This window comes from Acinonyx jubatus, chromosome E1 (genome assembly GCF_027475565.1).
Source record: "Acinonyx jubatus isolate Ajub_Pintada_27869175 chromosome E1, VMU_Ajub_asm_v1.0, whole genome shotgun sequence".
NCBI classification, from domain to species: Eukaryota; Metazoa; Chordata; class Mammalia; order Carnivora; family Felidae; genus Acinonyx; species Acinonyx jubatus.
Window position 1 is genome coordinate 26,777,451 of NC_069397.1, and position 25,477 is coordinate 26,802,927.

General features: G+C 39.1%; 1 long non-coding RNA gene across 1 annotated transcript in view; it reads left to right on the forward strand.

Moving 5' to 3' along the window:
- Window positions 1-25,477, forward strand: part of LOC113592656 (uncharacterized) — a 66,674-nt gene that overhangs the window by 21,603 nt on the left and 19,594 nt on the right. Inside the window, exon 2 of the long non-coding RNA XR_003412576.2 lies at window positions 21,414-21,513. This is a non-coding gene — a long non-coding RNA (uncharacterized LOC113592656). The remainder of the gene's footprint in view (window positions 1-21,413; window positions 21,514-25,477) is intronic.

Genomic DNA, 25,477 nt, shown 5'->3' on the forward strand with positions numbered 1-25,477 from the left:
GCATGCTGCATAGTTTTATGTTCCTTCTTTGTGCCAGATACAAATACTGGAAAGTAAGCCCTCATCTCCAAGTAGAGTACCTGAACTGTCCTTAACCAGGGGAGGAACTTGGAAAAACTACAAAAGGACTAGGCCAAGAGAGCTTGGGGAAGAATTCTCATGTGGTAAATATTATGTTGAAATTAAATTAAGTGGAGATGGAAGACTTCAGAGAATCAGACAGCAGATGTCAATTATTGATGAGTGGTTTGATAAAAATGAGGATCTCCAGGGCACCTGGGTGGCTCAGTCGGTTAAGCATGCAACTCTTGATTTCAGCTCAGGTCATGATCTTATGGTTGGTGAGTTCAAACCCACATCAGATCAGGCTTTGCACTGACAGTGTGGAGCCTGCTTGGGTTTCTCTCTCTCTCTCTCTCTCTCTCTCTCTCTCTCTCTCTCCTTCTCTCTCTGCCCCTCCCCTCCTCAAAAATAAATAAATAAATAAATAACAAGCTTTTTTAAATGTTAAAAAAAATAAAAATGAGGATCTCCAAGTAAAACTTCAATTAAGTTGGACATGTGTTTGATCTCAGAGCTGTAGAGCTCAATGGTCTTAACCAGGTTAGATGGTCAAGTCTCATGATGTCAGGACTCAAAGTAATGTTTGGCTGCCCAGAAACCGAAAAGTACAAATACTAAAGGTTACCCCATTAGACCACTAGGTAGATAATTCACCCTTGCTGAAAGGACTCCTTCATTTTTTTCAACTAATTACAGGTGCTTAGAAATTACTTAAGCCAGGGACTTTGCTAGCTGTTGGAGATACAAAAGTGAGCAAAAATTGAGCTGGGCCTCATGGAGTTTGTAATTACAATTATAACTTTAACACAGGCCATTAAGAAAAACTCAGCTGAGTGCTGAAAGTATGTACCTGGAGGATAGACATGGGAAGTGAGGCTTAGGCTGAGATGTGTAGGCTGGGGTGGCGGGGAAGAGTAAGCAGAAGAGTGAGCACTCAAGAATTTATTGGTTGTTAAGGATTTTGGTCTTTTTTCTAAGACCAGTTGGAAAATCATTGCAAGTGTGTTTGTTTGTTCGTTTGTTAAGTAAACTCTACTCCCAACTTGGAGCTCAAAGTCACAACTCTGAGATCTAGAGTTGCATGCTCTAATGGCTAAGCCAACCAGGTGCCCCCCTATTGTAATTTTTTAAGTAGGAGACTTGAACTTTGGAAAAAAAAATCACTCGATGTTGATGGAGAGCAGATTGTAGATGGATAAGAGAGCGTTCAGAAACACCATTTAGGAAGCTATGGTAGCAATTCCAGGCAAGAGATAATAGCTTTGACTAGGTATGTACTTCACTTCCTCCCCTGAATGGCTTAAAAAAACTTTTTTTTTTTTTTTAGTGTTTATTACTTTTGAGAGAGAGAGAGGCAGAGTGAGCAGGGGAGGGGCAGAGAGAGAGGGAGACACAGAATCCAAAGCAAATTCCAGGCTCCGAGCTGTCAGCACAGAGCCCGATGTGGGGCCCAAACTCATGAACCCTGAGATCATGACCTGAGCCTCAGTAGCATGCTTAACCGATTGAGCCACCCAGGCGCCCCAATGAATGGCTTTTTAAAGTGAACTTTATGGGGGCCCCTGAGTGGCTCAGTCAGTTGAGCAGCCGACTTCAGCTCAGGTCATGATCTCACAGCTCATGAGTTCAAACCCTGTGTCCAGCCCTGTGCTGACAGCTTAGACACTGAAGCCTGCTTCAGATTTTGTGTCTCCCTTTCTCCCTGCTCCTACCCCACTTGTGCTGTCTCTCTCTCTCTCTCTCACAAATAAACACTAAAAAAAAAATTATGAAGTGAATTTTATAAGCCTTTCTCCTTCTGTCTCCATCTCCTTTCTTTCCCCTGATCTCTTTCTAAAAGCCTTGTTTATAAGGACATCCAGCCCTTACAACTGTGAGGTCACAACGCCTAAAATGCACATACCTAAATGTTTTTCAATGTCTTTGCCTCCATTTTTACTGATTCCAACAGATGATTTCCACAAGTCTCCAGGCACTCACTGAGGTCATTTCAGGCTAATATGTGTCCTTTGAATGTTATTTTGTTCTAAATAAAATAATTGAGAAAATGTATCATAAGAGTTTTTGTCAATTAAATGGAAGGTGATCTCTCCTTTTTGAGAGATGCTTTTTAAAAATCTTGCCCTATATGCCATCACATACACCACCTGCTTATTATGGGTACTGTAAGAACTAGGGATGCAATGGTGAAAAGTACATAGTCCCTGCTGTCACAGAGCTTATATACTAGAAGGGGAGGCAACTAGAATAAAACATAAGAAGTACAGGGGAGTAAAGAGACATGATTAAATGCAGTGTATTATCCTAGACTGGATCCTGAAACAGAAAAAGGACATTAGTGGAAAAATTAGTGAAATCCAAATAAAGAGTATAGTATAGGTAATAGTAGCATATCTATGTTCAGTTTTAGTTTTGACAAATGTGCCACAGTAATGAACATGTTAATATTAGGGGAAGTTGGGTAAAGGATATATGGGAATTCTGTACTATCTTTGCAACTCTTCTGAAAATATAAAATTATCCCAAAATAAAAATTTTACTAAAAATAAGGAGGAGAAAAAGAAGAAGAGCAGAGTGATTTGGGAGCACCCAACCTAATTTGATGGTCAAGGAAAGCTCTCAAAGAAAGGAATATTTAAGCTGAGAGCTGAAGGACAAGTAGAAGTTAACCAAACAGGGATATAGGCATATATCCACAATAGTATGTATGTAGAATGTTTAAAGGTCCAGAAGCAAGAGAAAGCATGACAACTTCTAGAAACTGAATACAATTCAGTATGGCTGGAAATTAGAATAGAATGGGGTGGGTGAGAAGGAAGGGAATAGATAAGATAAAGCTAGACTGGTGGACACAAAGGGCCTTAAAAACCATGTGTAGGGGGCGCCTGGGTGTCTCAATCGGTTAAGCAGCTGGCTTTGGCTCAGATCATGATCTCAGGGTTCATGAGTTTGAGCCCCACATTGGGCTCTGTGCTGACAACTCGGAGCCTGGAACCTGCTTTGGATTCTGTGTCTCCCTCTCTCTCTGCCCCTCCCCCACTTGTGCTCTCTCTCCAAAATAAATAAACATTAAAAAAATTTTTTTAAAAACGTGTTGAGAAGTTTGCATCTTAGGCAATTCCAAGAAGAAATAAAAACTACTAGTAAATATATATTTTAAAAGCTTCCTTTATTGGTAGTCAAAGAAATGCAAATTAACTGGATAATATTTTAATGTATTCAATTACCAAATACTTTTTAATTAGAATATTCTCTGCTGCTAAGGGTATGAAGAAGGAGTTTCTTATACTCCGCTGGTAATAGTAATCTTTCTGGAAAGCTTTTTGGCCATTTAAATACAAGGTTCCAGCAGTATTCAAATACCTTTATCCCTTCAGTTTTATTTCTGGGATGTTATGTTAAGGAAATAATTAGAAATAGATCTTTAAAATAATATAAAAAGACATCCTCATCATAACAGTATAAAACTTTATACAATCTCGGTGCCAAAATAGAAACATAGGGGCACCTAGGTGGCTCAGTCGGTTAAGTGTCTGAGTTCAGCTCAGGACATGATCTCACAGCTTGTGAGTTCAAGCCCCATGACAGCTCAGAGCCTGGAGCCTGCCTCAGATTCTGTGTCTTCATCTCTCTCTGCCCCTCCCCTGCTCGTGCTCTGTCTCTCTGGCTCTCAAAAATAAATAAATATAAAAAAAAATAGAAACATAATTAAATACATGATTGTTTCCATATGATGAAATATTATGCGAGTATTTAAAATAACATTTAAGAAGAATTTTGGAGCTTTAATGACATAGATTATAAACATATATGCATATAATTCATAGATGTGTATATAAGAATGTCTGTAAACAGAACTGGCTACACAATTTGCAGGGCTCAGTGCAAAATGAAATTGCAGGACCTCTTGTTCAAAAATTGTTAATTCCAGGGTGCCTGGGTGGCTCAGTCAGTTGAGTGTCTGACTCTTGATTTTGGCTCGGGACCTTGTTCTGTTTGTGTGGCTTGTCATGCATTTCTGCCAGAGTTGCACATACACACTCGTGGAAGGCTTAGTTGGCTTCTGCTCCATATCTGGCCTCAGGATCAGAATTGGCTCTTCTGTTCCTGACACCAAGAGGAATTAACTTGCCTCCTTAAACCAGACCAGGCTGGCCCTCTGGAATGGATCAGGGAGGGAAGAGAAATATGCAGACACCCAGGATCCTAACATTGTGAGATGTGATAAGAGAAACAGAGAAAAACACCCAGATTCTCAGGATGGCACTTAGGCAAACTTAATGACTAACCACAGATCACACACAGGGTAATGTTGCTCTGTCAGGAATAGTTAGAAGCCTCACCTGAGGGGAGGATGCTCTGCCCAGGACCCTCAATCGAGACTCCAACTGGGCTGTTATCTGCAGGGCTTCCCCAGCCAGAAGGTTGGATGTTGTGAGTCCCTGATTTAATGTTTATTAATTTTTGAGAGAGAGAGAGAGACAGAGTACGAGCAGGGGAGGGACAGAGAGAGAGGAAGACACAGAATCTGAAGCAGGCTCCAGGCTCTGGACTCTCAACACAGAGCCTGATGTGGGGCTCGAACCCACGAACTGTGAGATCATGACCTGAGCTGAAGTTGGACACCCAGCCGACTGAGCCACCCAGGTGCCCGAGTCCCTGATTTAATGTACTAACCCTTTTTTGTTCTTCTCTGTACTTCTTCTCTTTATGTTTACTATAATTGTTTAGTTCCATATATTCCCTTTCCCTTATAATTAATAAAACTTTCCTCCACGAAACAGAAAGTGCAGCTATAGTGAATTACTATTATTTAGAAAAGACCTGATCTCACATTCCTGAAATCGAGCCCCATGTGGGGTTCCGCACTGACAGCATGGCATCCTCTTGGGATTCTCTTTGTCCCTCTTTCTCTCTGCCCCTCCCCCTTCTTGAAATAAATAAACACTAAAAAAATTATTAATAATTCCAAGATAGCAGTAGTAAAGCCTTAAACCAAATGTAAGGCACTTCTGAATGAGTCCTGCACAGGTCCCATGCCCTTGAAACTGGCCATCCTTATAGAAAAAATACTGAAAGAAAATATCCCAAAACGTTAGTAGTGATTATCTTCGGGTTTTGGCATTATTGATGATATTTTTTTTTACTGGTGATTTTTATTTCATTTCTTTTAAAAATTTCCACAGCAAACATATATTGCTTTCTTTAAATCTTCAAATGGATCTATTTCATGAAGAAGAAAAAATATTCTATAAGAAGGAACTAGGATACAGGCTTTTAAAGGTGAGCAAATGAATTAGTATAAATGAAAACACACTTAAACAACTGTTTGCTTATAAAACAATTATATTGCTGATTCAGTTATCTGTTGCTGCATAAGATTACCCCAAAACATAAAGACTTAAGCAAAATAACAAATTTTTGTTCTGACTTATTCTGCAATTAGAGCTGGGCACAGATGGCTGTTCTGTTCCCTGTGGTGTCTGATAGGGCTGCAATGTTCAAAATGGCTTCTTCCTTCATGTGTGGAGCCTCACCTGAGATGGCTGAGACATCTGGGGGCTAACTGAGCATCCTTGTTTTTCCCCGTGGATGCTGCAACAGAGTTGCTGGTCTTCTATACATAGTGGTTCAGAGCTCCAGTCTTCTGTTTGTACCACGTTGGTCAATCTAAACCACATGGCCATGCTGAGCTGATGTGACAGTAGATGACACAAGATGACACAAGACTATACCAAAATATACAGTTTATGAGGGCCACTAATGTCTGCCACAATTGCCTGGCTGTGGAGTTAAAGTTGGATTTATGGTAACAATAATGTATATTAATGATAGTATACAAAAATAGTCATAAATTGAGTTTTATTTCATATATGTATACTTTCAAGAGTTTCCAACATTTTATATAGTGCACTTGAGATATACAATATATTTTGAATGTATTGACTTGTTCCTTATTCATTCATTCATATTTTCTAGGCGAAGGGGATTCAGAGTACACTTGTTGTGATGAGCACTGAGTAATGTATAGAATTGTTGAATCACCATATTGTACACCTGAAATGAATATAGCATTGTGTGTTAATTATGCTAGAATTAAAATTGTTTTAAATTATGCAGTTGCCTAATAGTAACTTAAAAAATGTTTTTTAAACTGAGTATAACTGACATGCAATATTACATTAATTTCAGGTGTACAACATGGTGATTCAACTTCTTTATACATTATGCTATAGTCACCACAAACATATATTGCTTTTATAACCAGTGAGAAAGCAGTACGATTCTTTAACATGCTCGCCCCGCCCCCCTCCAAAAGACCTGAAAGCAGATGGATCTACAGTGAATTGCATTCTATTTTGCTTTTAGGCTCTTTTAAAGATCCATTTGGGGCCACTGAGAATAACAGATACTTTTTTTTTAAGTTTCTACACTACATTTTTAAGTCACTGTAGAGAACAGAGCAGGATATAAAAATGAAATCAGTTGCTAAGTCAAAACCGCAAGCCAAGCTGAATCACAAATAACACATTTCCATCTATTTTTGTCCCATATAGAATGAGCCATTTGGTTGGACATTGAACATTTGCTTGTATGGTGCAATGCTGAAAATTTCTTCAGTGTCCTTAGACCCACATTCATATAACAGCCCCCAGTGGCAAAGGAAGGAAGACCTGCCGGAAGCCTATTGCATCTTGAGCACTTACTCATTCAAAGCAAGATTAAGCAGTACATTTTTTTTTTTAATCAAAAGGGGCTGCATATGGAAGAGAATAAAAGACACCTTAAGTGAGAGAGCATGAGTGGGTTAAAAGTCACACAGAGAGCATTCACGATGCAGTCTTTTAGAACTTATACAGAGAAGGCTTAACAAGTTGAGCTGTTAGTGACAAATATACCATTCTGGCACTAATGAAGTATACAAGCCAAGGCAAATCACTTCATTATTTTAGTGCCCCAACAGACACTCTGTCTAGGTACAAAAGAGTGTCCTTGCAGCCTTCAAATTTTGGTATATTCTGTGCTGTACCGCACACTCAAATAATTTCCCCCCTTGTGCAATTTCAAACAGAAGGAATATGAAGAAAAGAAAATGATTGTATCCCTTTTCTCTCTCATCTTCTATTAATGGTGTATCATGAGAAAAGCCTTTCTTCAGAGTACCAGCTAAGGAGGTGGGGATCTGAACTGAAGAAGCCGGAAGAAGACCACGTGTTCCACTTTAGGAAGGGAACCAGACCTAAAGAGGAAGATCTTGGGGGAGAAAGAGGAAGAGGAGAAGTGAGAGTATCAAAGACAAGGAGGGAAGTTGAATAGATTTGAGACAGAGAAAAGAGAAACATGTAATGCCAATGTTTGAGTATCTTCAGTGAGAGAAAAATGTTCAAGAAAATATTTACAAGATGCTGCTGGGGCACCTGAGTGGCTCACTTGGTTAAGTGTGCAACTTTGGCTCAGGTCATGATCTCACACTCCGTGAGTTCAAAACCTGTTTTGGACTCTGTGCTAACAGCTCAGAGCCTGGAGCCTACTTTAGATTCTATGTCTCCCTCTCTCTCTGCCCCTCCCCTGCTGGTGCTCTGTCTCTATCTCTCTCTTTAAAAAATAAACATTAAAAAAATTTTTTTAAAGATGCTGCTAGTGGTGTATTATGACCACTTCTCTGTTTCCCTTGAAAGCTTCAGTAAAAAATAATTACTCACCAATATTTTTGCAGTAAGATTTCTGTTGATTGGGTGAGATGACATTTGACAATGGCCTCTGTGGGTAGTCAAAGAGGGCCAAGGAATGTCAGGTATGTTCATGTTACAGGATAAAGAGAGCAAAGGGGAATCCTTTCTTTCATGTTTATTTTATACAAGTGTAGGGGACGAAAAAGTTTTCCCTGACCCTCTTAGGGTCCCCGGCTGCATCTGCAATTTAAACTGGCAAAGAGACAGAGTAACAGGAGAAAAGCATACAAAAATCACTTAATGTAAGTTTTGCGTGATATGGGAGCCTTCATATAAAAATGAAGACCCAAAGAAATAGACCTGAGTACATTTATGCTAGGCTTGATGAAGAGTGGTTATTCCTTTTTGTTGTGAAAAAAGGGGCTGAGATGGAGATCACAGTGCCAATCCTGGTTTAAATAGAACTGCCAGGGAAGACTTCTCTGAAGAGTTAATATTTAAGTTGAGGAAGTCACATTTGAGGTCTAAGGAAGACAAAATGCTAGTCAAGTGAGATGACAGGGAAAAGCATTCCATCGAGGGGAAGAGCTTATATGATGGGCTTGAGAAAGGAAAGTGGCTTTTTTGAAGATGGCATTACAATAATACCTACTTGTCTGTGGGGATACATTCCAAGACTCCCAATGGATGCCTGAAACCACAGATAGTACTGAACCCTACATATACTGTATTTTTTCTTGTATATACATACATATGATAAAGTTTAATTTATAAATGAGGCACAGTAAAAGATTAACAACAATAACTAATAATAAAATAGAACAATTATAACAATGTACTGTAATAAAAGTTATGTGAATGTGCTCTCTCCCAAAGTATCTTTTTTTTTTTTTAGAGTGAGAAAGGTGCGAGCCAGGGAGGACAGGGGGAGAGAGAGCAAGAATCTCAAGCAGGCTTGAGCCCAGTGCAGGGCTCAATCCCATGACCCTAGGATCATGACCTGAGCCGAAATCAAGAGTCAGCCACTCGACTGAAGTATCAGGTGCCCCTCAAAATATCTTATTGTACTATAGTCACCCTTCTTCTCATGATAATGTGAGATGATAACATGTTTACGTGATGAGATCAAGTTAAGTGAATGATGTAGGCACTGTGATGTAATGTTACACTACTATGGACCTTCTGGTTTTCTGTCAGAAGGAGGATCATCTGTTTCTGAGCCTCAAGTTAACAGTGGGTAGCTGGAACTGTGGAAAGCAAAACTGTGGATAAGAGGGGACTATTGCACCTGAGAAGTGGGCCATAAGAGGTTGGAATTCAGTTCAGAAAGTTGACAGATGGGCTCTGATTGGTCCATTCCAAGCCATAAACCAACCTCTGTCAGTAAGGTACTGTGAATAACATGGGAGAAACTAGGGTGAGGTGCTAAGAAGACAGGAAGGGAGATAAGAACCCAGGAAGCAGGGTGACTCTCCTTCACATTCCATAGAAGAAGGACTTGTAGAAATTGATTTCCTGAGGGTTCTGTGAGGGTACCATCTTTTTCTATACCATCAAGTAAGAGTGACTTGTGATTAGTGACATCAGGACAAACCATTTGAAACAGGAGCAGTGGACTGAAAAAAGGGGTCTAGAGTCTTATACCATCAACTATGGGTGATATGCTCTGCTGACGACAGGGTTTATGAGACAGGCCATGACCCTATGCACTGCTGACTGAGGAAGTATCCTTCGTGCAGATCCCCACTGTCTCTAGAATGGAGTTGGAAGACCTACGTAAGAGGAGACCTGGGAAAGAGACCTTAGTTTAGCCTCAGGCTAAAGCCACTTTACCTCCACACAGTTTACAAGGAAATCCTCCCTAAATCTGTTTTCAAATGGATTGGAACTTGAAGGGGAAGATAGGGGAGAGATCAGCCCCCAGATCTCCAGCAGGTGGATCTTGGTTAGATATGTAAATATCTTGAAATAGAGTTCTATTAGTTCAGACTATTAATTATAAAGACAAAATTCAATTCAAACCAGCTTGAGCAAAAAAAAAAAAAAAAAAAAAAGGTTTATTGGCTCACATACTGGAAAGAACAGAAGTATGTGTGAAATCAAAAGTTTCTGCCTTGTACATCTCATCTCTATTTGGCTTGGCTTCATTCTCTCACTTCATATCCTCACTCTTGGTGCTTTTCACCCTTCTCCATGTGGTAGGGAATAGCCCAGTAGCTCAAGCCTATGTCACAGCATATCTACCCCACTTTTCTCTCCAAACTTGTACACATCAAATTCTAAGGAAGATCTCTGGTTGGCCATCCTTGGTCAGTCCTAAACTCTGAACCAATCACTCTGGAGGGACTCTAATTGGCCAGATCCTAGTCATAGGACCACCCATGAGGCCAAGGCTATCAGAGTATTGTGACTCAAAGTCCTATGAACTAGCAAGGGTTACTTCTCCAACACCAAGAAAGACAAAAATGACAAAATTCAGAGCAGTAAGGAAAGTTAAGGATGAAGTATTTTTATGCGAGCAGCAACAAAAGAAGTGTAAAAATTACTCCAATCCAGAATGGCCTTCCTCTACCAGCATTCAGTTAAATTGCTCTTCTCAAACAGTAACTTTCTCATGAAATAAAAGTCGGTATTGAGAAAATGCAGCAGGACAGGAAATAATCTTATTCTCCTCAGAAGTGTAAAGAAGGGAAAGAACTGGATGTAGGTTCCCACCTACAAGGCATTGAAAAGGACAGGTAAAGCTCTGGATCTTGGGACTAAGTTTACCTCCAGAAGGTAGAGTAAAAGACCGCAAGCTACAATCCAAGAAAGCGTGGGCCCAACACAAAGAAGTTGGAAGGTCTCAGATGGTAGATGTTGAATGTTTCTCCAGGTAGATTTCCAAATAGTGAGAGTCACCTATCTGCGAGGTATTTAGGCTGAGATTATAATGCCTACCTTCAGTCCTTGGTCTGATAAGAACAGGGACTGATAAGAACAAGGCAGTGCCTTCAGGTCTAGAGAGAGTATGGTTCTCAGCAAATTTCTAAGTCAGGGATTCAGGCACAGGGAACAGATAAAGGTGTAATTACAAGAATTGATTACCAGAAAGTCTGGTCTTGGAGACAATTCAGAAACCCGTTGTTGGAGCATGAGGTTAGAGCTGGTCTAAATAGTGTTTGTAACTTCTTGTGCCAAGTTCCTGGGTGATAAGCAGGAGTGCATTTCAGAAGCTGAGATTTATTTTAGGGGCCAGGTTTATTTAGGGAGAGGGAAGATTAGAAGTGGGAAGTCAGGCAGGTTCTGACAGGTACAAGGAAAGATTATTTACTATGCAAGTTTAATTGAACGTGTTTTGATCAGATCAAGTTCCAGAGCTGTATCAAAATATTACAAGGAAGATATTTTTTAAAAGAGGTACGGTCCACATCTGATTTGAAGCACCCAGAGCTATGAGAATATCATGATCAATAAATATTAGGTACAATGTTGGGGCACATTTGGATAAGAATAATTTGAGATCTTATATTCATCTCTAAGATGTGCCTCTCTGTGTGAAGCTGTATGAATAAAAATGTGTCTTCAGTTTTACTCACAAATTAAAAATACAAACATACCTCCAGTAATGTAGATAATGCTGTGGGTTGAATTTTTTTCCTTATTAAATTCTAGTTAAGCCATCCATCACTTCAAGAGACAATTTTCTCAAGTGTGCTACTCTTAAAACCATTGAATTTTACTTATTCTCCTAGATCATGAAGAGTTTTGACTCCTAGGGGAAAATCTCATGCACGTGCCCATCTGTTCCTTTTTTTGGTGGGGGGAAGAGTTTTCTTCCATCCTTTCTATTTGAAAATTATTGCTTTCCCATTCCATGGGATTCTGGTGGGTCTGTCGGTTACATGGGCTTATGACCTAGGCTGCCCAATCAGAGTACTTAATTCCCCTAGACACGCAATTGGTCCAGGATGGAGCAAGTGACATAATCTAAGTTCTTTCCAAAGATTGATGTAAATCTGGAGGCAGCAAGAGTCCCCCTCTTTTCTTTGGAATTGTTCACTGTGGAAATACAGTAAACCTGGGCTATTTGGTGGATTATCTTTGCTCCTATATGAAGAAAGCCTGCCTGAAAATGAAGCCACACAGAGAAAAACAGAGAGACAGAGAGAAAAATGTAGGAGAGATCTAATGACATAATTTGCACTCTAGAACCAGTTATGCTCAAAGCAGGCCCTATTCATTGGTCTTCCCATTTCTGGGAACCTATACAATTCTCTTTGTTGCTTAAATTAGACTGTGGAGTTTCTGTCACTTCCCATTGAAAGACTCCAGACATTTAAAAATCAACGATCCAACCACACAGAGTCTCATGGTACTGTTGCTAGCCCTGGTCACCACATGAATACTGACCAGAGGTAAGTTTTACTCATTTTTACTCTATTGGAGGAATATTTGAGAACCAATTTTGTGTTGTGTAATTTTCACTTTTTGCCTCCATTGTCTACTTATTGGAATTGCATGCAATGAGGGCATATAAAATAGATTGAAAAATTAATGGGCTTAGTTTTAATTTAGCACAAGGGAATTCATATCAAGCCACAAAACTTTAGACATGAACTTGCTTTTCTGATCATCTTTTAAGGTTATTTATTTATTTTGAGAGAGAGAGAGAGAGAAAGAGAGAGAGAGAGAGCACACACAGTAGGGGCAGAGAGAGAAGGAGTGAGAGAGAATCCCAAGCAGGTTCCACACTATCATCACAGAGCCTGATGCAGGGGTCAAACTCACGAACTGCAAGATCATGACCTGAGCTGAAACCAAGAGTCGGATGCTTAACTGACTGAGCCACTCAGGCGCCCCATTTTCTGATCATCTTGATGACAATGTTTTGACAGAATTTAGTTCATGTACATGCTTGCAAGTAAGGACTAATCTTGCATGATGTTAGAGTAGATTACCTTGGGAATCAGTGAAGTTTCTTTGTATTATCAGGCATTTGAAAGAATGTATAAAAATCACATGACAAGGGGTGCCTGGGTGGCTCAGTCAGTTAAATGTTTAAGCGTCCCACCTTAGCTCAGGTTATGATCTTGCAGTTTGCGAGTTTGAGCCCCACATTGGGCTCTGTGCTGACAGCCCAGAGACTGCAGTCTGCTTCAGATTTGTCTCCCTCTCTGTCTGCCCCTCCCCTACTCACGCTTTGTCTCTGAAAAGTGAATAAACCTTAAAAAAAAATTTTTTTTAAATAAAACTTCATTAATTACACAAAATAAAATGAAGCAGTTTTATCTATACAGATTTCAAGATTATCTTTTCAGTGTGAATGAAGACTTATTACAAGGTTTCCTTCTAGAAACTAACCTATTAATATATTCATAGCATTGTCTCTCAAAAAGTAGTTAAAATAAGAAGAGCTATTTCACTAGATAGAATATATATTAAAATGAGGGGCTGTTGCAGACCCAAAGTGCATATTTTCATAAATACAGATTTATTCAGGAACTTTCTCTCTGGAGATTTTTAAATTAAATGAATATCTTACTTAATGTGTGGAGAATTAAATTTTGATGGTGGAGTAAAATTATTAGTGTATATTGCATTTATAGTTGGAATAATTTTAATAGACTAGAAATCTAGATAATGATAATAAAAGAAGGTAAGTTTCACTGGATGCTTTGTATATGGCAGATACCTTCTAAACACTTTGTTTCTCTCATTTAATCTTCACAGCAACCCTATGAGGTAGGTACTATTATTATCCCCATTGGTTTTTTTTTTTTTCCTTTTTCATTACCATTTATTTATTTACTTTTGAGAGAAAAAGTGTGTACAACCTGAGGAGGGGCAGAGGGAGAGGGAGAGGATCCTAAGCAAGCTCTGTGCCCAGCACGGAGTCCACCACAGGGCTCCGTCTCACCACCTTGAGATCATGGCCTGAGCTGAAATCCAGAGTTGGATGCTTAACTGACTGAGCCACCCAGGCACCCTGTCCCCATTATTAAGATAGGAAACTAGTAATTGGTGGGAGATAGGATCAAATTCAGGCAGCTGAGCTCCAGAGTCAGCTCTCTCAATGACTAAGCTCCTCCTCTAGGTACAGCCCTAGCACAACAGAGAGAATTTAAAGAAATAACAGACATTTCCCTAACTTCCAATGGTATCTATTTGCATTCTTTGGTTCAAGAAACAGAAACTAACTCTGGCAACTCAAGCAGAAGAGTGTTTATTGGAAGTTAACGTGACGAACTTACAGAACCCATAGAAAGGCTGGAAAAGCAGGCTTGGGTTCAAACTGGAAACAAGGCAGATCTAGAGGGTCAGAGGCACGAACTGCAGGGAAAGCTTGTGGCACAGGTGGTATGGTCAGGATCCCTCTCGACTGGGATACACAGACTCCAAATATTTGCAGTCATTTCCCATGGTTTAGGACAGGAATTACAGGAAGGGAGTGTTCAATTGGTTTAGGTTGGAACCGCTTGAATCAGGGAAGAGGGTGAGAGCATACTTACTGAGGAGATTATATTCGGTAGAGGAGAGGTTATTGCTATGAGAGCCAGATTTCTGGAGTTTAATATTAGCTTTACCACTTACTTAGTAACATTGGTAATTTATTAATCTGTCTGTGACTCAGTTTGCATATTTCCTAAAAATAGGGATAAGAGGGGCACCTGGGTGGCTCAGTCAGTTAAGCATCTGACTTTTAATTTCAGCTCAAGACATGATCTCAGGGTCATGAGATGGAGCCCTGAGTCAAGATATTCTCCCTCCATCTCCTGCTGTCTTTTCCCAGCTTGCGTGCACATGTGCGTATACTCTCTCAAAAAAAATTTTTTTTTAATTAAAATAGGGATAAGGATAGTATTAATCTCTTAGCGTTGTTTACTGAATTAACAAGTTAATACTCATGAAGCTCTTTAAAAAAATTTTTTTTTAATGTTTATTCATATTTGAGAGAGACAGAGCGCGAGTAGGGGAGGAGCAAGAGAGAGACACCGAATCCGAAGCAGCCTCCAGGCTCTGAGCTGTCAGCACAGAGCTCCACACAGTGCTGGAACTCACAAACCACGAGATCATGACCTGAACTGAAGTCAGATACTTAACCGACCGAGCCACCCCAGGCGTCCCACTCATGAAACTCTTAAAAGAGAACATGGCACATAGAAAACCTATGATAAATGTTTACTTTGATTATATACAAAATTAAGTATAAATGGATATATTAATGATCAATTAATTAATAAGAAAAGGCAAAACTGGTTTGTTTCTCTTCCTGTAGCTCTCAGAAACTTTTAGACTTTTTGACCAGAATAAAGATATGCCTCAGAAATGCAACAATACAGAGGACACATTGATCTTATTAATATTTTCCACCTGTGTGCACAGGTTTTTATTTATGATAATTTCACTTTCTTTAAAAAAATTTTTTTTTAATGTTTATTTGAGAGTGAGAGAGTGTATGAGCAGGCGAGGGGTAGAGAGAGAGGGAGACACAGAATCCGAAGCAGGCTCCAAGCTGTCAGCACAGAACCCAATGTGGGGCTCAAACTCAAGAACGCTGAGATCATGACATGAGCCGAAGTCAGACACTTAACCGACTGAGCCACCCAGGCGCCCCGATAATTGCACTTTCTTTGAACTTGCAAAGATTTTCATACGGGTCCCAACACTGAGAGAAGTGGTAAGCTTCTTGGTATTAAAAAAATCTAATGTTAGTAGGAACATGAAGATATGAAAAATTGAACTGTCTCTGGGGGTCATATTGTATGGGGTTCTGTGCTAAAAACTAAACTGGTTCCTATGCATTCCTTTGAGCTAGTCTGGGAAATGTATTTTCTAGAACTAAAGCTCTGATAAGTTACAAGAGTTTCAACTTCGATTTATTTAGGGAGACATAAAAAAGGATACACATGACTCTGAAATATTAAATGTAGCTGTAGGAGCTCTCAAAAATCTCATTGGTTGAAATTAATTGAGTTCTCAATAAGTAAAATTTATTTATTAAAAACTTAGGAATTAATATATTTAGTTAAGGAAAACAGTTTATTATTATATAAAGGTCTCATTATATTGGATAAGATAGATCTTTTCATAATTAGCAGCACTTCTTACATGCTAATGATAATGAGTAATTTAGAGATCAAGAAAAATGAACACATTTGTTCCTCTAATCTATTTAAAGTATTTTTAAAATTTATTTTCTTTTATTTATGTTTTTTTAATGTTTATTTATTTTTGAAGGAGAGAAAGAGAGAGAGAGAGAGAGAGACAGAACATGAGTGGGGGAGGGGCAGAGAGAGGGAGATACAGAATCCAAAGCAGGCTCCAGGCTCTGAGCTGTTAGCACAGAGCCCGACATACCTGACAAGGAGCTGGAACCCACAAGCCGCAAGGTCATGACCTGAGCTGAAACCAAGAGTCAGATGTTCAGCCGACTGAGCCAGAGCCAACTCTGTCAGCACAGAGCCTGCTTTTGGTATTCTCTCTCTTCCTGTCTCTCGGCCCCTTCCCTTCTCTCTCTGTCTCTCACAAAATAAATACACATTTAAAAAAATAGGGAAGAATGGAATAAAAGAAGTGAAAATATGTGTGTGAACCAAGAAAAGAAGTATATAAGAGCAAAAAGTGAAGAGAAATGAAGAGATAGAAAACTGACAGAAAGATAAAGGGTATAGTACTTCATTTTGATGTGTAAGCCAAGGAGAAAATTATAGGGGTTTTGAAAGTTTCCCTACCAGTGGAGAAGTGGGCAAAAGAGTTCTATTACTTTAAAGGTACAGTTCTTTCCTTTATTATAAAAGTATTCCATGTTGGGGCACCTGGGTGGCTCAGTCAGTTAAGCGTCTGACTTCATCTCAGGTCATGATCTCATGGGTCATGAGTTCGAGTCCTGCATCAGGCTCTGTGCTGACAGCTTAGAGCCTGGAACCCACTTCAGATTCTGTGTCTCCCTCTCTCTCTGCCCCTCCCCTGCTCACTCTCTGTCTCTCAAAAATAAATGTTAAAAAAAATTTTGTTTCAAAATATTCCATGTTTGTTGCAAATTTTCAGAAAATACAGAAAACAAAATTTTTTTCAGCTAAAACCCAGCCATTTCACAGGCATCAATTTGCATAGGAATGTTTTTAAGATTCAGGAGGATGTAGGCAATGAGAGCAGAGTGATCAAGACAGTCTGCCAGGCAAAAGCCACTGATAATACAACTATTGTCAAATAAACTTGGGTTTGTAAGCTTGCTGCAGCAAGGGAGAATGCACACTTGAACACCTGGGGGTGTCTAGGTTAAGAACCAGTGGGGAGGGTCTTGTTAGGACTTGGACTTACACTGATTGATTTGGGGAGAAGTGAGGGTTTGTTTTAGATTGTGTTCTGTCAAGACGCAGGGACAATTCCATGATTGGATATCTAAATTTTACCTAGAGGGCTGGAGTCACTCACATAGCTAGAACAGGGGAGTGTTTGCTTATTTTCCTGGCTGCTTAACATCCTCATTCTGCCCGTGTTCAGATATGATTATTACTGTCTTTTTCCTACCATAGTCACAGAAGTGACCTTGTCTAATTATTGTTACTCTGTTTATCTTCAGTGGGGGAACACCATAGCCAGCTATGTGCTGCCAGCTAAAAACTGTCAGGGACTTTTTTTTCACTTTCTCAATCAGTTATTAATCTTGGATTCAGACTTGTGCTCAAGTTTCCGCATGGGACTCTATGAAACCCAGGTGACAAAGCGTGACCAAAAGTGTGGAAGAGGAATACCCCTGTTTCTGTCTAGTTGTCATGCAGCACTTGGAGAGTTTTCCATTTTAGAAATGCTATGGGCCTGATGACTGCATCCTCTCCAGGGCTAGGGTCAAAGGTAAGAGGGAACTGCTGCCCTCCAGTGGCTTCCCAAGTAATTACACCAGTGACTGTACCCAAGCTCATAGGGAGACTTCCTGAGAACTTGTAAGAAGGAATACCTCAAGTGGGCCAGAGGAGAAGGAGGATAGATATGCCTAGAAACAAGAGGCAGGAAAATTTCAGATATTACTGGTTTTCAAAAAAAATTTTTAATGTTTATTTATTTTTGAGAGAGAGAGACGGAGCATGAGCGGGAGAGGGGCAGAGAGGGAGACACAGAAACGGAAGCAGGCTCCAGGCTCTGAGCTGTCAGCGTAGAGCCCGACAAGGGGCTCAAACTTATGAGCCACGAGATCATGACCTGAGCCGAAGTCGGATACTTAACCGACTGAGCCACCCAGGAGTCCCCAGATATTACTGTTAATGTGACCCTGTCAGTACTCTCAGCTTGGTGAAACCTGGAGAAATATCGGTGACATGGATTGTAGGTTTTCAATAAGGACATATTTTAATGTTTATTTATTTTTATTTATTTATTTGGAGACAGGGAGAGAGAGAGAGAGAGAGCAGCGGCGGGGCAGAGAGAAAGGGAAACAGAATCCCAAGCAGGCTCCACACTGCCAGCGCAGAGCCCAATGTGCCCAATGTGGGGCTTAAACTCGTGAACCGTGAGATCACTACCTGAGCCAAGATGAAGAGGCAGACGGTTAACCAACTGAGCCACCCAGGCACCCCAGAACATATTTTATAAACACAGAAGGTATATGTTTAAGATTAAGAATTTAAACATTTATGTTGGACTGAGAAAGGACCATGCAACCTAGAAATGCAGAATAATTAAAGGTGAGGGGTTAAAAAACATTTTAATATCAAGAATTATATAATAAAGTTTATATAAATAAGGTTGAAATTTTACTAAAGGTGGGAAGGATATTGAGAAATTGGAATACTTGCGCATTGCTGGCAGGAATGTAAGATGGTACAGCTCTATGGGAAATAGTATGGCAATTCCTCAAAACGTTAAACATAGAATTACCATATGATACAGCAACTTCACATAGGTATATACACAAAAGAATCAAAAGTAGGGCCTGGAACAGATATTTGTACATCCACATTCATAGCAGCATTTTTTCATAGTAGCCAAAAGGTAGAAACAACAATCAACAAGTAAGTGGATATGGTATGTCCATACAGTGGAATATTATTCAGCCTTAAAAAGGAAGGAAATTCTGACACATGCTACACAACATGGATGAAACTTGATGGCATTATGCCAATGCAATAAGCCAGACAGAAAGAAAATATTGTATGATTCTATTTATAGGAGGTACCTAGAATAGGCAAATTCATAGACAGAAAGTATAAAATGGGTTACCAGGGACTAAGGAGGAGTGGTGAATGGAGAGTTATAATTTAATGGGTACAGAATTTTGGTTTGGGATGATGAAAAAGCTCTGTAAATAGATAGTGGTAATGGTTACACAACACTGTGATGTATGTACTGCCACTGAATTATACACTTAAAAATGGTTAAAATGGTAAATTTTATGTCACATATATTTTATCAGTATATAAAACTTATGTAAATAAAATGAATTCATTATTTTATCTTTAAAGAAATATGAAATGTTCCATTTGTGTACTTAAAAAATTGTTGGACTTTATTGACTGATTTTTATTACACAAAGGATATATTTTAAGAGTATTGGTATTATATACTTTAAGGTTATAATTTCATGGCCTTAAGCATAAATTCTTTGGATATGTCCCATGACCAGATGACATTAAATTGAAAGCTCCAGGTTTCCCACCCATCTTTTAGAGAAATAGCATTTTAAGGATTTTCTGCTATGTTTTTATTTACCAGGTACTTCTTGGTAGAGAGGGTAAACTTAAAGATACTGTAAATTAGCTGTTCCCAACTAAATTAATAGTTTGGCTTGATTCATGATTACTATATTTAACTTTGATTACAATTAGAGAAAATAAAAGTGATTCTAAATAGAAGTCTACATAAAAGTATATTAAAAATTGGTTCCCCAGGTAGCCCCAGAGAAAATAATATATCTTGCTGCTATTGAGATTTGCAGTTTTTAAACATAAGGAAAAGAGTGTATTATAGCAAGAGGAACTGTGAAGCTGCCCAAAGACTTCAGATCAGGAGATCTGAGTTCAAATTTACTTGGCCTTGTGTGAGTCTAACTGTACCCAGCACAGTGCCTGGAAACACAGTAGGTGGGCAGTAAATATGTAATGAATAAGTGGATGATAGATAAATGAATGTCACTTCCTCTCTCTGAATCTCAGTTTTCTCATCTGAAAAAGAAGGGAGTTGGACAAGATGAGTAGGTCTCAGCTCTGGTTGTACATTTGAATCATCTGCAGAGCTTTTAAAACTCCTGATACTGGCAGCCTTAAAGAGGAATGAATTCTAACAGGTGCTACAACACAGATGCACCTTGAAGGCAATTACGCTACGTGAGCTAAGCCAGTCACAAAAACAAAACAAAACAAAACAAAACAAAACAAAAATTGTATGATTCCATTTACATGAAGTACCTAACACAGTCAAATTGATCAAGACAGAGAGTAGGATGGTGGTTAAAGAGGAGAAAGAGGGAACAAGAAGTTATTTTTTAATAGGTACAGTTTCTGTTTGGGAAGATGAAAAATTTCGGGAGGTCGATTGTGATGATGGCTGCATGACGTTGTGAGTGTACTTAATACTACTGAACTATACACTTTCAAATGGTTAAGAGGGTGAATTTTATGTTTTGTATATTTTAATAAACATACACACAAATACTGATGTTGGGCCCCTTGCCAGATGAATTGAGTCAGACTGGGTGGGGTCTGGGGGCAAAGGAATGGGGCCTGAGTAAGGGCTTTTTATTAAAAAGCTTCTCAGGTAATTCTAATGCAAGTCAAGAACTCCTCACCCAGATGATGTTTGAGATTGTGTTTTACTTCAACCACCCATAATTCTAAGCAAGATGACCCAACAAGAGAAAATGAAGACTTCTAGCTAACATTCTTCTCCAATTTCACAAACATAAATAACTGCTTCCTTGGATAAATTGCCTGAATCCAAATTGCTAATGGAGTTACACTAAATCTTTTCTAAATTATTTTTTTCTCTGTTTAATAGTTTTACTTCTTTTCCTTCTTTTCATAAAACTTCACTGGGCAGATGTACAATTCTCCACTCAATGAAAATTTGTATAAATAACAATAGATTCTAATATAAATTGTTCTTATAAAGAACACATATGCCCACATTGAGCAAGATACTGCTTTTTCAAAGCCAATTTTTTTCTAAAACCTGACATTTTCTGTTTTAGTTGTCACAAATATCCAAATAAGTTTTTAATCCAAGGCTTTATTTTAAAGTAATTATTGTAGAATACCTTTTTAGATAAAATCATTTTAAAATAATAGATTTGTAAACATTAAAAGCAATTAGAAAGTTTTCAACAATGAAAACTTAAAGTGACAGAGGAAAAGGAAAACATGGGTTACTTTTCTAAAAACCTAATTGTTTTGTAAAAGAAGGATTGTTTTACAATATTTCATTGTCTTGATGCAATAATCACAGGATATTGGGCCAGACTACAATATCAGAGTTAAAGCAAATTAAAGATGAAGTGGAAAATATTTTTAAATGCTTCCCATCTAAAATGAGAGAATTGATGTATGTGAAATAAAAAGTAATTGCTTTTGATTCTAGATTTTTATGTATTTTTACATATAAATCTTCTAATGAGTTTCGAGTGAAAATTGTTCTTAACAAAACAACAACCTTAAGTGAGTTAAACTTCTAAATTTTTTGTTTTTGTTTTTGTTTTTTAAATAGACTGCACACCTAGCATGGAGCCCAACGTGGAGCTTAAAGTCACAACCCTGAGATCAAGACCTGAGCTGAGATCAAGAGTTAGATGATCGAGGCACCCCAAGTGAGTTAAACTTCTAGAATTCAGTTATTTTTTTTTTACCTTTCTTTCCTTTAGAACTTCTGAAATGTCCTCTTTAAAACATATATGATAACATTATATATTCTCACTGAGCCATGTAGCTTAAATGTGCTGTATACGAACTGTAGCTATTTACTGAACTAACTTCACACTGACAGAGCAGGATATTTTTTATGCTTTTAAACCACATCAGATACTGGCTTCTGAGTTGTTGAGACAAGGCATTTATTCTTTAATTCAATTCAGAGTAGTCAAAAGTCCTGATAATAATATGTATGTTTTTAAAAGAGTGAACATAGTATTCTCTCCCTCTCTCTCTTTCTTCCATTCAAAAAACACTAAGCATGGGGCACCTGGGTGCCTCAGTTGGTTAAGTCTCTGACTATGGCTCAGGTTATGATCTCACAGTTCATGAGCTCGAGCCCTGTCTGGCTCTGTGCTGACAGCTCAGAGCCTAGAGCCTGCTTTGGATCTGTGTCTCCCTCTCTCTCTGCCCCTCCTCCACTCATGCTCTGTGTCTCTCTCTTGCTCTCAAAAATAAATAGACATGGGGCGCCTGGGTGGCTCAGTCGGTTAAGCATCCGACTTCAACTCAGGTCACTATCTCGCGGTCCGTGAGTTCGAGCCCCGTGTTGGGCTCTGGGCTGATGGCTCGGAGCCTGGAGCCTGCTTCGGATTCTGTGTCTCCCTCTCTCTCTGCCCCTCCCCCGTTCATGCTCTGTTTCTCTCTGTCTCAAAAATAAATAAACGTTAAAAAAATTTTTTTTAAATAAATAGACATTAAAAACAAACAAACAAACCACTAAGGACTTATTATGTGCCTTGCTCATTCCTATGGATACAAAAACAATAAATCACATTCCTTGCCTTCAGAGAATAATTCACAATGAAGTGGAGGAGGCAGACAAATAAGCATATAATATGGAATAATAAACATAAAATATACATATGCGATATGTTAGACACACACAGTATATTAAGGAAGGCCATAGGAGAGGGGCCATGAACTAAGGAGAGAGGAAGGAAAGAAGGCGGTGGTTTCCCTGGAGCAGGGGACATCTGAGCATGTAATATTCCTTTGAATTAATTTATATGGAGAGAGCTCCTTATATTTTGTAAGTAAATACACATTTTTAAAAGTATTTAAATGTCCTAAATTCTTCACATGGCATTCCAGAATCTTCATAATCTGACCACCAACTTTCTCCCCAGCCTAACATTTGCTATTTCCTTTTGCATCTTTTGTGCTCCAGTGGTGTCTAATTGCTATTCTAAATAGGTCAGTGTTGGCTCACACTTTCACACTTTGGAGCACGAGGGTCCCCTTGCTGGAGAATGAAATGGCTCCTGTCCCTACACTCTTATTTAGCTATCACGTCCTCTGTGAAGCCACCCTTAACTCTGCAGCCTGGGTAGACACCTGACCTTTGATCACTAGAAACATTTGGGCACACACCTAAAGTTTCCTGAATAGAAGACTCCTCTACAGTGTTTATTAAAAAGCATATTCCAGGACCTCGGAACTTCCATGGAAAAAGCTTGGTGATCTGTTTATTTAACAAGTCACCCAGGGAATTCTCATTTGCAGAAAAGTTTTGGAAACATTACTCTATATTATAGCGCTTCTCATATTACCATTATTTGAATGATTCGTCTTTCAATAGCCTGCAAACTGCATTTGTTCATTATTATATTCCCAGTCCCAATACAGTGCCCATCTCATGGAAGGGAGCAAATCATGAATAAATGAGAAAATCTAATTAAAATTGTTTAATCTACTCTATTTCTTGTAAGAGTCCTAAAAACATTAAGAAAGCAGTTTTCTGGGGCGCCTGGGTGGCGCAGTCGGTTAAGCGTCCGACTTCAGCCAGGTCACGATCTCGCAGCCCGTGAGTTCGAGCCCCGCGTTGGGCTCTGGGCTGATGGCTCAGAGCCTGGAGTCTGTTTCCGATTCTGTGTCTCCCTCTCTCTCTGCCCCTCCCCCGTTCATGCTCTGTCTCTCTCTGTCTCAAAAATAAATAAAAAACATTAAAAAAAAATTTAAAAAAAAAAGAAAGCAGTTTTCTGACTTCTGCATTCTCTTATTCCATGATAACTATGCTTTAGCCTTGGTTAAGTTGCTCTAAAAGGTGTTTGTGCTTCTTAGTGCCTCGGCTAGCCACTTATTTCCCATTATCCAGGTGCTACTTACCAAGGTCTTACTATGCTGGGATTAAGCCTCAGTTTTCTGTGAATGAAGTGAGAATGTTAATAGTGCCTATCTCATAGGTATTTTCATGAGAAGTAAATGGAATTATATAGGTAACACTTAGCACAATGTCTAATATTAAGAAAGTGCTAAATAAATGAGGTAATAATAACAAAGACCAGTTAGGTTTTTTTTTTAAAGCTTATTTATTTGGGGTGCCTGGGTGGCTTAGTTGGTTAAGCGTCAGACTTTGGTCCAGGTCATGATCTCATGGTCCATGAGTCCAAGCCCCTCATCGGGCTCTGTGCTGACAGCTCAGAGTCTGGAGCCTGCTTCAGATTCTGTATGTGTGCCCCCTCTCAAAAATAAATAAACATTGGGGCACCTGGGTGTTTCAGTAGGTTGAACATCTGACTTCAGCTCAGGTCATGCTCTCATGGTTCATGGGTTCAAACCCCACATCAGGCTTTGTGTGGACAACTCAGAGCCTGGATCCTACTTCGGATTATTCTGTGTCTCCCTCTCTCTCTGCCCTCCCCTGCTCATGCTCTGTCTCTCTCTCTCTCAAAAATAAATAAACATTAAAATTTTTTTCTTAAATAAATACATAAACATTAAAAAAATTTTTTTAAAGGGGCGCCTGGGTGGCTCTGTGGGTAAGCGTCTGACTCTTGCTTTCAGTTCAGGTCATAATCTCACAGCTTGTGAGTTCGAGCCCATGTAGGGCTCTGTGCTGACAGCACAGAGCCTGCTTGGGATTCTCTGTCTCCTCTCTCCCTGCCTTTCCCCTGCTTGCTCTCTCTCTCTCAAAAAATAAATAAATAAACCTTAAATTTTTTTTTTTTATTTTGAGAGAGAGAGAGAATCCCAAGCAGACTCTGCTCTGTCAGCACAAAGCCTGATATGGGGCTCGAACTCACAAACTATGAGATCATGACCCAAGTGGAAATCAAGAGTCCAACGCTCAACAGACTGAGCCACTCGGCACCCCCAAGACCAGTTAGATGTAGTGATTATGCCTCTGTGAAGTCCAAGTAAGGAATCTACAATGTGATGCTTTGAGCCATTTCCTTGAGGGGTACACTTTAAGACTTTAAAATCCCTTTTCCAGTTGTCTCATTTCAAAATCCTTTCTGATTCAGCCTCTCTTCCCCTATTGTTGTAATAACCCACATGTCATGGCAAAAGATAATTTTATGAAGAGAGCTATAAGAGTGGCATACTGATATGAACTTTGTCCCTTTTTGGAAGTCTGTCCTTGGAGGTTTTCTCTAAATATTTGTCTTTCAAATTCTTAGGATCTTATAATGTCTAGTACCTGGCCATGAGACCTGATTTCCAAAGGATCAGAACTTTAATTACCATCTTGCCATCCCCCTCCCCCAAGATGTCCAGTTTTAATACATCAATACCAACGTGTTATTGATTATGGTTATCTATTAAGGGTATGATGATAGCCAAATATTCTGGGTCCAAAGAGACAGCAGGTTGACTGTTTAACAGATAAAGAAATGCAAAATGACAGAAGGCTATGCTGTTGCCTAATCCTGGAAAACAAAAGAAAAGAAATATTAACCCAAGAGATTTGGCTACATGCCCAGGGTGCTTAAGTGATAATCCAGAATAATTCTCAACTCCAAGTAATTATCCCATCCCCTTTTAAACCTCCTCACTCAGCACATTTTTCCCCTGCTAAAGGCCAATCTCCTTTAAAATATAATCTTTACCTACTTTAAACCTACCAGATCCTTGAGGAGC